We start from the raw sequence: 12,971 nt of genomic DNA, 5'->3' as shown, positions 1-12,971 counted from the left end.
GGAGGGCGTAGGGGGAGGGGCATGGAGGAGAGAGGGAGCTGCGCTTGCGTACTGGAGCTTTTGAACTAGGGGGAACTGTTCTCGCTTGGAATGTGATTGATGGTCCTGGTTGATTAGGAACTAGCATTAGGAGCAGTGTCAGTTACACACATCTCTCGCTTCAAATCCTTTTTCTCTACTCACCTGGCTGTCACCCTACTTAGAAAATCAATCAATCCAACAAAATGTAAAAAAAAAACCCTAAAACTAAGGAATCTGCAAGTATTTATTAAGTGTCTGGCGCGTGCCAAACGGTGTGCCGCGCCCTGGGAACATAAGTACAAAATGTGAAACCGCCCCGCTTATTAGCAGAGTGCCTGGCACACAGTGGGCGTTTAATAAATGCTTATTGACTGGCAGTCCCCGCTGGCAAGTTCCATTCTAGTCGGGGAGAATGAATGAATGAAGCGTTTATGAAACCCTTATATTCAAAGTTGTGTGCAACTGGCTGAGGCTACAAATAGAAAAGACAGTCTCTGCTCTAGGGACCTATATTCTAATGGGGCAGATAACACATATGGGAGGTTTCAACTGCAAGTCAGCTGCAACATCCAGCAAAATTTATCACCATGACTGGTCCCCAGAAATACATTTAATTCCAACAACATTAAAACTCCCAGCTCTCAAAGAGTTTACGTGCCAATAGAAGGAAATAACGTTTATGGGAGATTTCAACCGCAGGTGAGATGGAAACGCCCCATGATGGTCTTTAAGGTGCAGTGGTAATGTCTTCTTTAATTTAATTGCCAAGGGCAGCTAGGTGGCGCAGTGGATAGAGCTCGGGCCTTGGAGTCAGGAGGACCTGAGCTCAAATCCAGCCTCATCAAAAAAAAAAAATTAAAAATAATGATTTAATTTCCATTGATTTTTATCAATGCAATCTTATTTGGTTCTGATGTTGAGACTTTGCCAATCCAAGGACTAGTTCAGTTGGAGATCCTGGGCTGTCTCCATCAAAGTTCTCAGAGAGATGGTGAACTCCTGGATGAAGAAACTCTGATAATGCATATCAGTTCCTTTGCAGCAACTGGTACAATGGAAATAATGTGGGATAGGGGAATTGGAAGGGTTCAAATCCTGGCCCAGCTATTTTTTACCTGTGTGATCCTGGACAATTCATTTAAACTTCATTGGGCCTCAGTTTCCTCAACTATAAAATGAGGGGGGCTAGATTAGGTGACCTCTGAGGTCCCTTCAAACTCTAAAGCAATGATCCTAAATTTGTAATATTTGGAAGTTGTCTGGGATACATTGAGAGATTAAGTGATAGCCCAGCATCATACAGCCACCGTGTATCAGAGATGGGATGTGAAGCCAGGTTTCTCTGGCTTCAAGGCCATTTTTTTATACCATGCTACTTCTCAGATAAATTTTTGAGTTAGAAGAAGCCTTAGAAAGTCCAACCCTATTATCTTACAAAGGAAAAAAACTGAGGCCCTGAGAACTTAAGTTCAGACTGTCATCACTTCTCTTCAGGATCACTGCAGTAGGTAGCATCCTAATAGGTTTCCCTGCCTCTCCCCTTTCCCTATCTCAACCTATACTCCACATCACAGCTACAGTGATTTTCTTTAATGCAAAAGTCAGACCATGTCACTCGCCTCCTCAGGAAAGTCAGGTAGCTCCCTTTTGCCTCTTGTTTTGTCAAATACAAACTTCTGTTTGCAATTTAAAACCCTTCACAATGTGGATCCAAGTTGCCTTTCTGGGTTTCTCTTATATAATTTCCATGAACTGTCCTCATGATCTATTCCTCACACACTGTACCACATTCACTGAGCTTTTGCATAAGCTCTTCCCTATGTTTGGAATGTTGTCTCTTCTCACTCTGCTCCTTAGAACTCCTAATGGCTTTCAAAGCTCAGTTTGCAAGTGCCCCCTCTGACATCGAGGCCTTCCCTGATGCCACCCCACCCCCAAATGCCACTTACTGCCCCTAAAATTAACTTGTATTTTTTGGGCATATATCCCACAAATAGGTATATATCTATATGAACCTTGTATGTATTTGCATATTCCATATGTGTATATACATATACAAATATGTACATATAAATGGGTGGAGATAGAGATATCACACTAGGTGCTCTGAAAGGTACAAAAACAAACAAGAAGAGATGGTCTCTGCCTTCAAGGACCTTACAATCTAATAGGAGATCTGAGTACAAAAACAAATATAGCACAAGACAATATGTGATAATTACCATTTGAGTAATAGAAATATTGTAGGGGCGTAGAGAGTAGTAACACTTTTGACTGGGTAGCTGTAGAATAGGAGGCCTTTTAGTTGAGCCTAGAAAGACTGGTAGCATTTCCAGACACAAAGACTGGCCAGAACACATTCCAGACTGAGGAAATAGACTTCCTCTCTCATTCCTCAGAGTAGCAGTCACCAACCTTTTCTTTCCTCCACCCATCACACTTAAAGCACGTGACTTGGCCTCTAGCTTGAGTAAGAAAATTGAGGCCATCTGTACCAGTCTGATAAGACCAGTTATTTCTGTCAAGCCCAGCAAGACTTTTTCTCACGTGTTCGCTTTTGAGCCAACGAAGGAATCCACACTCACTATTTGGTCCATCAAGCATGTCTTTTGGCAAGGATACTCAATAGGAACGTGGGCATTCTGCCCATGGTCACCTGTGGCTCTTAAATTCCCCCAAACCCGTGGGTCTACTTCAGATGGGAACCAGCCAGCTTTTGTGAAATGGCACAACATTCAATTCAGAGTTAATAATTGGCAGGGTTTTTATCCCCAGGAATATCAGCGTCACAAATCTAGGTATTACAAAGACTGCCAGGGTTCTTTGGAGTTGGTCCAGTTCAAGGAAAGGTGATACGGGGACCTAATGCAGGTCTGACTGCATCACTTTCCTGCTAAAGAAGCTTGAGGGATTCTCTGTTGCCTCTGGGATAAAATACAGATGCCTCGATCTGTCATTTAAAGTCTTCACAATCTAGCTCTGATCTCTCTTTCCATACTTAATTCCTGTTATTCCTGCTCACCACCATCCATGTTTCAGCAAATTTGGACTGTGTTCCTCACATATAAAATATTCTTTGACTTTTCGAGGAATATGTACTTCACAACTAGACTGTTCCATATCCAAAGAAAAATCTCCTCCCAGAATCCCAAACTCCATCAAAGGCTCAGTTCAAATGCTTTATCCTCCAAGTGGCCTATTTTGATCCCCCACCTGCCTGTGCTTCTCCTCTCCCATATGCTCCATAATCACTTTGGTTTTGTCATTGGAATTGTTTGTTTTGCTGTTATTTGTTTTTTGGAGGCAGTCCAGGGTTAAGTGACTTGCCTGGGGTCACACAGCTAGTAAATGTCTTAGGCTGTATTTGAACTCAGGTCCTGACTCTAGGGCTGGTACTCTCTCCACTGCACCATCTACCTGTCCCTATAGTCACTTTGTACTTAAGTGCTCTTCTTCCAACAAGGTATTTTCCCCAATAGAAAGTAAACTCCTTCAGGGCAAAGACTATTGTGTCTTTGCCTTTGTGTCTCCAGCACCTGACATAATGTTGGCACATAGGAGGCTCTTGATGAGTGCTTGTTGAATTAAATTGAATTTTTGTATCTTTTCTAGACCTAGGAGTCATCAAAAGTTGTATAGGGCTCCATAGGTCCTAGTACAGTGTTAGCGCATTTGAACTTTAGCACAGTTTAAGCTTTAATAGCTTAAAAATGTAGTAAGATTCCTGGGATGCCCCATAGATCCCTGAACCAGTACACATTTCATATTACGTTCTTATTCCTAAATAAAGCATTTTAGGGAGTTTCAAAAAAGGAACACATGTCATATAATCCTCAAATGATGTCACACAGATAAAGTCGTGGTTTTGCAGTCTTATCTGGAACAGACGAGGGAGGCAAATGAAAGAAAGGAGCAATTCTGGGAAATGGCTGGGTGGTGTCTATATGTGGGGGCATGACTAAGCAGGCAGGAAACAAAAGTATTCTGTCAAAAGTACGTTACAAAGGTCTATAAGCAGCGAGGTGGATAAAGCAATGGACCTGGAGTCAGGAAGACCTGAATTCAAAATTAGCCTCAGAGACTTAATAGCTATGGGACCCTGAAAAGTCAATTAACTGCCTCAATTTTCCCAACTGTAGAACTGGAATAATAATAATAGCATCTACCTTATTGGGTTGTTGTGGGGATCAAATGAGATAATGTTTTTAAAGTGCTTAGCACAGTGCCTTGGCACATAGTAAGTGCTTGTTTCTTTTTCCCTTGCATTGGCCAGGCTCACCGGACAATTACATGATCCAACAGGAACCCCTGAACTCCCTTGTCCATGCCTCAAAACTTTTCAGCATCATCAGCTATCCTTGCCTTCCCTCCCTTCTCTAAGAAAGAATTGTTTTTTATTTCTTGCTAAAACTAATTATTTTAATCCATCTCCATAATTATATCCTGTCCTTCAGATCCTTCAGATTTTTGCTCCAGCAGCCACCCTTTCTTTCTCATGTGTCTTCCATCTCTTTTCCCCTGGCTTCTTCCCATCTGGAGCAGGTTTCCCCAATCCCTGATCCTGAAAAAATCTTTTCTTGACCCTTCTAGCCCATTTGATTACCATTTCCTCTTTTTCCTCCTGTTAGTTGTCAAATTTCTTGAAAAAGTTGTCTTTGTGACATAAATCAGAGCCAAGAAAACAATTTATACACAGACTACAACAATGTAAATAGAAAGAATAATGACCACAAAATAATCAAAAATTAGTGATGCAGAATTGCAGAGAGCAAGCTTGGCCCCAAAGAAGAGATATGAGAAATCTCCTTTGCAAACATGAGTAGTCCATGGGTATGGAATATTGCATATGTTGTCAGATTTTTTTTCAATGTTTTGATCAGTTTTGTGGATTTTTTCCCCTTTTTTTTGTATTGGATGGCTTTCTGGGAGGGAGAAAAGAAGGGATCCAGGGGAATGTAAGGCAAAGTGAAAAAAACAAACCTTGTCAAGTTAATTGGGCTATTTGTTCATACACTGTCAAGGAGATGTAATCTCAGAATGGATGGCCATAACTTTTACACAAACATAGGAGACTGGAAAACAGCAATCTCGGGGAGATATAGTGACATCAGAAGGAAGAAATGAGTTAGAGAGAAAGATGATTGTGTTTTAGAAGTAGCCAGTTTTGTTTTGCTTTTTTATTTCCCCAAAAGTCAGGTGGAACCTAAGGAATTCAATCTAAGGGTTGGTTAGGTGGAAGTTAAACAAAGGGAGCCAGAAAGAAGGATTGGATGAATGGACTAACCAGTGAAAACCAGTTTTGAGGTTAGGTATAGATGAACATATCCGCATCCCAAGCAGAAGGGGTGTGGGCATACCAAAATAAGGGCAAAAGTAAATAAGGACTGTAATGCAGAACATTATTTTACCATTTGGGTAGTAGAACCCTTTAGGCCATGGAAAACTCCAAATTCCTTAGCAAGACCCTTATCTGGCTGCTCAGGCTCCAGCCCTCAGATCATGTCTCTGGAAACCTCCAAATTCCTTAGCAAGATCCTTATCTGGCTGCTCAGGCCACAGCCCTCAGATCATATCTCTGGAAGCCTCCATTGTGAGAAAGTTTGCAGAGCATTATCATATCTACACAGAGGGAGAAGGGTGTCCTTGACCAGCCCCCCCCAAAAAAAACCTCTTCCTCTTGCCAGACTTCAAAGATCCATCCCCCTCCCTGTCCTGTATACTCCCTATATAAACCCTAGCTCAACCCCTGATGGGGGCTGCTTGATTTGGATGTGAATATCCCTGGCAGCCGCGCGCTAATAAAGTCCACAATTTAAAATTAGCTTGGGTCGTCAACTCGCTCATTTCTCGGTATAACATTTTGGAGGCCCCAGCGAGATAGCAGCGTACCGTGTCGCTGCAGAGACCCACCTGGAGAGGACATCGGCCTCGGGAGGGGGAATTGTTCTGTTCTGACTTCTAGGGGAGCCGGCCCCTGATGATGTTCCAGGGCCCCAGGACTCAGGACTAGGAGAAGCCTCCCTCCCCGACTCCGACTGTACCTCATTTCGGCCCTCGTGGACCTGGTAACCCTCTGGAGGTAAATGTTTGCAAACCTGTTTTCTGGTGGGGAACGAGTGCCAGACGTGGCAGAGCACCTAATTAGTGCCTCAATCCCCCAGGCACCCCGAGACGTCGGGACTATGCCTGTATCTGGTTCCTGGTACCCGGTTTCTGGTTCCTGGTTTCTGTCTTAGTTCTGTTGGGCCCGTGTCTCGTTCCTGGTTTCTGTCTCAGTGTTGGTCTATTAGTTTATATGTGTAGAGATTGTGTTTTTAAGAGATTCTGTTTTGCAATCATCTGCCTGAAGCCACCTCTGTTTCATACTGAAAGACAGGTGTCAGACTGGATTGCAGACAGTTTTCTCCAGGGCAGTTCCTTTGACTTCCATTGGGAGGATGTGTTAGTGTTCAGGCTCTTATTGTTTGTCTGTGTCTGTGTTCTGCAATAATGGGGGGATACGACCAGTACATCATTTCCCTCCCTTTTGGGTTGTTTGCAGCCAGACAGCCAAAGGCTGCAGCAGGACTCTGAAAAGTTGCCTTCATTCTCCCCCTCTCCTCCCCAGGTAACAGGCTTCAAAGCAGTGCGTGGATGGGAGAGGGAAAGAGAGAAGAATACTTTATTATTTAGGTTATATGGTTGGTAGAGGGCAAGTTGGGAAGGATTTTTGAAGTGTCAGGTCAGAATTAGAAAGGGATGAGATATGTACAGGTTTTAAGGGGATTTTAAATCATTAGAAAGAAAGGCAAGGAAGTTTAAGCATGTAGGAGAGAGGAGTGTGTGTAGAAAATTTGAAGGGAATATGATTTAGTTGCATGGTGTGACTGGAGGTTTTGAAAGTGAGAAGGTTTTGGGACTTTTGCATGAGTAATAGTTTCTCTCTCTCTGCATTCTAACTCTGGCCAAGTTTGAGTGTGGAGACAAAGAGAAAAGTTCTTGTGTACCAGAACATAGCAAATGGTTTATGTGCTGAGGACTGCGGCTTGCTGGGTTTAGTTGATATTTTCCCACGAGCCCCAGCTCATCCAAATTGGTAAATATGTGAGGTTTTCAATTTCAACATTTGTTACACTGTTTTGCACTTAGGTACATTGAAGGAAACTCAGACAAGTGGATTGTTTTGAGTGCACAGTAAGGGCAGTTTGAGGAGAGATGGAGGGAATTATGTCCACCCACCTTTCAGGCTAGATCCCCGGGTGGGTTCTTTTAAAGACTGGTCATTATGGGAAAGAAAAAGCAATCAGAATACTGGTCCAGTACATTTCTAAGCTTAACAAGGGTATTGCATTTGGGAATATATTCTTGTCTACTCCTCCAAAAACTAAATAAATAAATAGGGGAGAATGAATGGGTTAGAATAAACTTCCAAATTTTATGTGCTTTTAAGAGGAAGTTTCACCTATAATTCTTATCAAATCTGTGTAAACGTTTTCTGTGTTGTGAAATTCCTGAGTAAATGAGAATTCTTGAGAGATAAAAATTGAGTAAATTTTTAAAAGTTTGATAATATTTGTTATTGTGGTAATGTTCTTCACGCATTATAAAAACTGAATTTTTTTCTGTTTTTGACTAAGGAAATTTGATGTCTAGGAATTGTGTAACAACTAGGAATTTAGTTTGTTATGGTACTTTGGGAAGTTATTTATGTTACTTGAGGACATTTTACATCAACTTAGTTTTAATAAATTCCATTTTTAAAGGTTTATTTTTACTTTAAGGTAGAAAGGAAAGATATCTATACCTTAAAAATTTCTAACAAATGTTCTTCATGAAAGTTTAGTGATTATTCCTTCTAACATCAGGATAAACTGTAAGCTTTTTTAGAAAGGGAAATACTTTTTACAAAGTAATGTTTTGCAAAATCTTTTTGTATGATTTTTAGAAGGCCTACTAAATTTCCATTTGCAAGCTAATTTGTTGCAATAATTTAATACTGATAACAATTATGTCTTAATCCACTGTGAATTTTCTAGTTTCATTCCTATGTAAATTGTGTCCTTGAATTGGCCTTAAATGGGTGCTTTCAGAGAAACAGAGTCAATGGTTCCTGCTTCAGGTAGCATAAGAAAGGGCACTGGTCTCAAGAATGTAGGTTTGAAAGTTCAATGCCCCACTCTAAGTTTTTAAGGGGTGGACATAGAAGTGAAAAAGATGGGACAGCTAAAACATTTAGCAGATCTGGAAGTTTTTGAGATTGATCATTAAGGAGTTTTTAAACACCTCTTACAATCTTGTCACTCTTTCCCCCACTTCCTCCCCTTGAGTCAAGAGGGTATCTCTGTGTGGGGATCCCAAACAGTGCTGGGTTTCTCTATTAACCCCTTTCAGCCCAGATCAGATTAGGAAGAGAGTGTTTTACCCCCTCTCCCTGCCCGCAAAATTCACCTTCCCCCACCTGGCTATAGGAAGGAAGGGGAGGGGTAGCAGCTACAGCCTGGAAGTATCTTCCAGCACACAGCCATGGGGAGTAAAAGGGGATGGGTCAAGGTAAAGAAGCCAGTCTATAGGGATGAGAGTGGCCCCAGGAGACTGTTGGACCTGGTGAAAGGGTCTAGAAAGAAGAAAGATTTTTTTATTGGGTCAATTGTATTAGTTATGTTGCTGGAAGGGCAATTTCTTTTATAATCTAGAATGTTAAATTAATTGTGTCTTCAAAAAAAAAAGGAGTCAATTTGGCTGTTGGGGCATTTTATATGATCCTGTTTTGTAACATTTCCTTTTAAATATTGTAATTCAAGGAAGTATAATATTTTCAAATTTTGTCTCTATTGAAAGGGAATTTTCAGTTGAAATTGTTTTGTTATAATTTATAAAATTTGTGAGATTGTTAACTAAGTTTTGGGGTTATTGTTTTAATATCAAAACCTAAGATTGTTGATTACTTGTGTGTGAAAAGGAGGGGCACATGGCAATTCCCCTTATTTTGTAAACTTACCAGGATCCCTGGAAACTATGGGGGGGGGGAAAGGTCATCTGCCCTGAAAAAAAAAAAGTGCAGCTTCCATATGTTTGTTTGACATGTGGCATGGGAAGGGAATTTTCTTAATTGAATGGGTTGTAAATTCAATAGAGCGGGAGGGTGTCAAAGTGTCCGTTGAAATTATAGACCAAGATATCTGTGTTTCTTTTACCATTAACATGACATAGCATAGTCTATGTCCATAAGATACCGAGATAAGAAAAGTCCCATTGTTCTGGAGAGTGTTTGGTCCCAGACATCTTGGGCTCAGTGATAACAAACAGAAAGAATGTTGGTCAGTTCTATCTGGTCCTGGAAAGGGGTGTTTTTGGTTCACTTGAAAAAAAAAAAGAATTAGTTCAGGTTTTTGGCCCTTATTGGGGTTCAATTGATTATACTCACCTCAAGATGTTCCCATTGTTTAAAGTAATTATGAGAGCAGTAGTATTTTTCTGTGATCAGTCTCTTACTATTACCAATGTGAGATTAAATTCTTATTATCCAGGATTTGTGATTTTATGGGACAGACATTTACTATTGTTTTGAGCTTTGATTACCAGGGTACTTGTCTGAGTTGCCATAAAGCCAATAGTAGAATGGCATGTGCTGCAGGCTGATAACTGATAAAGGTGGAAGTCTGTTCCTGGGAAGACTTTTGAGGACAACCTTGGACACAGCCTAGATAGGATCTTCTTGACTCTATTTCCCAATTGTGCTATTTCCTTTTTGAATCAAATGGAGCTAAGGAAGTTCTTTCCTTCTGATATGATATATGACCCTGTCCCTCTGGAACATCCCTGTGTTACCGTAATAGGATGCAAGTACATTCATGGCCACATAATAATAATAATATAGGGATAACATCCCCCTAAGGAGGAAATGTTTACACACAATAATAAGACAAAGCTGTAATGTGATAGATGTCTAATTAAATAGGATAGCAAATTTTGAGAAAAGCAATAGGATTAGACTGATATGATTGGCTTCCAAGATGTATCTATCATGGCCATACAAGCTTTAAGCATGTTTAGGTAGGAAGATCACAGTTTTGGATTTTTACACTAAGCCAGAGAAGCAGAGCTCCCTTTTTGAACTGCCTATGAATTAAACCGATTGTACATGAGCAAGGAACTTAATGTTAGTTAATATAGGTAATACTGTTGTATTGATTTGTATGATTCCTGTCTAAGGTTTTCTTTGTTACCCTGATTACATGTAAATCTCTCTTTTCCAAACTAATCTATTGTGAGCTCTCTGATTGGTTCAATCTGTACCTGACTTAATGTAATTATGCAATTTTGCGAATTATGAGTAAACTTTGTTGTATTGTTTGTTTGAACCTAGTCCTGTGTGACTGGGAAAACTGAACTATCTCTATGTGCCTTTAACTAAAGACTTATGAGGGATTCTGGAATACTTAGGAATTTAGTTTCCTTAATACTACTCTGGAATTTGTGTTATTTAAGAACTTTTGTACCAATTTAGTGAGGTTTTATGAACAAGAGTAGAAATGCATGCAAGCTTTTTAGGGCTCATTTTGGAAATGTTCCTTAGGCAATGTGACATCTTAGGGTACTATAGAACTGGGACTTGTGTTCTGTGTGTGTTCCTATATGAGTTAAGGTTCTTTACAATTAGGTCAGGGGTTTGTGAGAATGTTATTTTGTTATTTGGGTAATATCATACTTGTTTAAAGTTGTGTTACAATTAATAATGTTAAAAGGGAAATGGCTTGTGGTTTATCTTCTCCATGTCATCAGAGAAACATGGCATGACTGAAACATTTAAGATCCTATATGCACTGTGTTAAAATGGATTCTTTCATATATCTATGTATGTATTGGGGCCTGTGGATTAATGTAAGGTATGCATATTGTTGTTTGCTCTTGTTTACTATTTAGTGGGGGGTTGGCAGTATGGGTCCGGCTCTTATGGCAGTCCTCTTCCTTGGATGATTCCTTTGCCAAAAACTAAAAGGGGGGAGTAGGAACTCAGGGCAGATGGCACTAATTCTTCCTTAACCAAGTTCCTGCAGGGACTCCAGAAAGAAAACACAGAGGCCACTACTGATCATACTTCTCTTGTGTTTGTTTGGTCCATGTTTACTAAATATTCTTGCCAGATTCCTTTCTTCTAGGGTCGGAGCCATCAACTTCCAGATGACTGTATACCAACCCAAGGTCTCTAGTCCACTGAACCTGGCATCAGCCAGGTTTTGAAGTTTGACCCCTCGAATGGGACCCAGAGAGGCAGGGACAGCTCTACGCCCCTTGCCAGCAGGAAGCAGTTTCAGAAGCAGAGACCTCCGCCCCTTTTCACCAAAAGAATTTGGTTCCTATTTGTTTGAGGGGGGGATGATGGGGGCGGGGCCCAAACCAAGATCTTCGCTCTTTGCCTCAAAGGGAATCTGACTCACAGGCCCCAGACCCTCATCTCCCTTTGAAAGCCTTAGCCTTACCTTTTAATCTTATTCAGATCTGGCTCCCTTTTGTCTATAGGCCCCAGAAAGGCCTTCCTTTATCTCCTTTTGAAAGTCCTAGCCCCACCTTGATTTTGTGCAGATGCCTTTCAAACTTCTGCCTTCCTGTTCCCTCCATTATCTATTCCCACTGTCTATTCAATCTCCCTTGACCCCCCCTGCATTTCCCTATTTTCCACTACCCCTCCCTGTTTCACATGCCCCCACCTACTTGCCCATCCCCCCTTTTCCTTGGTTCTCCTTCCCTTTTCCTCTGGCTCCTAGTAGGACCCCTCAGGCAGATCCTCCTCACCCCTCGATTATGAGACTGCTCCGAGCCATCCATAGCGTTGTCAACTCCACCCGGCCTGACCTAGGACCTAGCTGCTGGCTGTGTATGGATGCACAACCCCCACACTATGTGGGAGTGGCAGTTAATGGTTCTGGTTCCCATAGCCCAGACTCGGAAAATTGTCGGTGGGAACAACCTAAGTTGACCGTGGGGGATGTCCAAGGAAAAGGTACCTGTCTTACCTCATCCACCACATCCCTGAAAACTTCTCCTTACTCTCCTGTCTGTAATAGTACTGTGGTTGTTCCCCAATCCTCCTCCTCTTTTTATTCAGGGCCATCCGGCACTTGGTGGGCCTGTCTGGATGGGATCACACAGTGTGTCTCCGCTGCAGTGTTCCTAAAAGAATCTGAGCCTCTATGTATATTAGTCTTCATTATCCCCAGGGTCTCCCTTCTTCAGGGCCTGGAGGGTTGGGAGTACTTCAGTCATGAGGGCAGTGTGTCCTACTGAAGCAAGTGAGCCGTTCCCCTCCTCATCCCTATCCTCAGTGGGGTTGGGGTTAGTGGGATCAACTGCTGTGGGTACCGCTGCCCTAGTCCGAGGAGAGGCCAGTTACCAGGAACTTAGTGCTCAGGTCGATGCAGACCTCAGTCAGTCATCTGGAGCACTCTATATCCCAACTGGAGAGACAGGTCAACTCCTTGGCAGAGATGGTTCTGCAGAACCAGAGGAGTTTAGGCTTATTGTTTCTCAGGCCAGGTGGCCTTTGTGCGCCCTAGGGGAGGCCTGCTGTTTCTATGCCAATAACTCAGGTGTAGTTCAGGAGAGCCTTTCCCTAGCACGGAAAAATATTGCAGACAGGCAGAGGGAACGAGAAGGGAAGGAAAATTGGTACCACAGCCTGTTTCGGACTTCCCCATGGTTAACCATTCTTATTTCTGCCTTAGCCGGGTCTTTGCTCCTCCTTACTATAGCCCTAATTCTTGGTCCTTGTCTAGTTAATCGGCTCCTTGACTTTGTTAGATCCTGTATTAATTTAGTTAAGTTACTGTTGGTTAAAGGTCCCCGTTATCAGACCCTGGTGTCTGCCTTCTTTGCACCCTATAATGAGGCAGCCCCAACCACGTAAAGGGTTTGACGTGGTACACAAAAGAAGTGGGGAATGTAATGCAGAACATTATTTTACCATTTGGGTA

This window comes from Phascolarctos cinereus, unplaced genomic scaffold (genome assembly GCF_003287225.1).
Source record: "Phascolarctos cinereus isolate Bilbo 61053 unplaced genomic scaffold, phaCin_HiC Scaffold_1;HRSCAF=81, whole genome shotgun sequence".
NCBI classification, from domain to species: domain Eukaryota; kingdom Metazoa; phylum Chordata; class Mammalia; order Diprotodontia; family Phascolarctidae; genus Phascolarctos; species Phascolarctos cinereus.
The sequence above is the reverse complement of the archived record's forward strand: the minus strand, read 5'-3'. Positions refer to the sequence as shown.